The sequence below is a fragment of the Triticum dicoccoides genome, chromosome 3B, assembly GCF_002162155.2.
Source record: "Triticum dicoccoides isolate Atlit2015 ecotype Zavitan chromosome 3B, WEW_v2.0, whole genome shotgun sequence".
In the NCBI taxonomy this organism is placed as follows: domain Eukaryota; kingdom Viridiplantae; phylum Streptophyta; class Magnoliopsida; order Poales; family Poaceae; genus Triticum; species Triticum dicoccoides.
Window position 1 is genome coordinate 17,302,855 of NC_041385.1, and position 868 is coordinate 17,303,722.

Consider the following 868-nt stretch of genomic DNA (forward strand, 5'->3'; position numbering starts at 1 on the left):
AAAAAACTGAAAAAAAATAAAAATAGCAACAATAAGTATTTTGTTGTAAGTAGAAACAAAATAAAATAAATAAAGCAACAAAGGAAACAAAAAAAGAGTTTTCAGATTTGAAAACTAATGGCACTAACAGAAAGTTTATAATTTTTCTAAAACTAAAAGCAAAAAGAATTAAAAAATAAAGCAAAAAACAACAAAAACTAAATAATGCAGAAAACAGAACAAAAAACTAAAAAAAATAAAAATAGCAACAATAAGTATTTTGTTGTAAGTAGAAACAAAATAAAATAAATAAAGCAACAAAGAAAACAAAAAAAGAGTTTTCAGATTTGAAAACTAATGGCACTAACAGAAAGTTTATAATTTTTCTAAAACTAAAAGCAAAAAGAATTAAAAAATAAAGCAAAAGACCAAAAGAAAAATAAACCAAAACCAAAATAAACTAAATAAAGCAACAAATAAAAAAAACAAAAAAAATGCCACCTACTGGGCCCCCACGGCCTGAATACGACTAGAAACCCTATGGGCCAGGATTCAGGCCCGTGGAAGGCCCAGTAGGCCCACATGCACAGATGGCAGAGTTAGGCCCGAAAGCCTGCTTTAGAGAGGAGCTCGAGAGGGGAGCCGCACCGCGCCTTATAAACTGGTGTGGCTCCCTCTCAACTAGCGAGGTGGGACTAAACATTTGGCGCGGGGCAGCACAAGGCCTTTGGTCCCGGTTGGTGGCACCAACCGGGACTAATGCCCCCCTTTAGTCCCGGTTGGTGCCACCAACCGGGTCCAAAGGCCGCTGCTTCCCGCCCTTTGGGCTGCTGAAAATTGGGCTTTGGTCCCGGTTGGTGGCACCAACCGGGACTAAAGGGGGGCATTA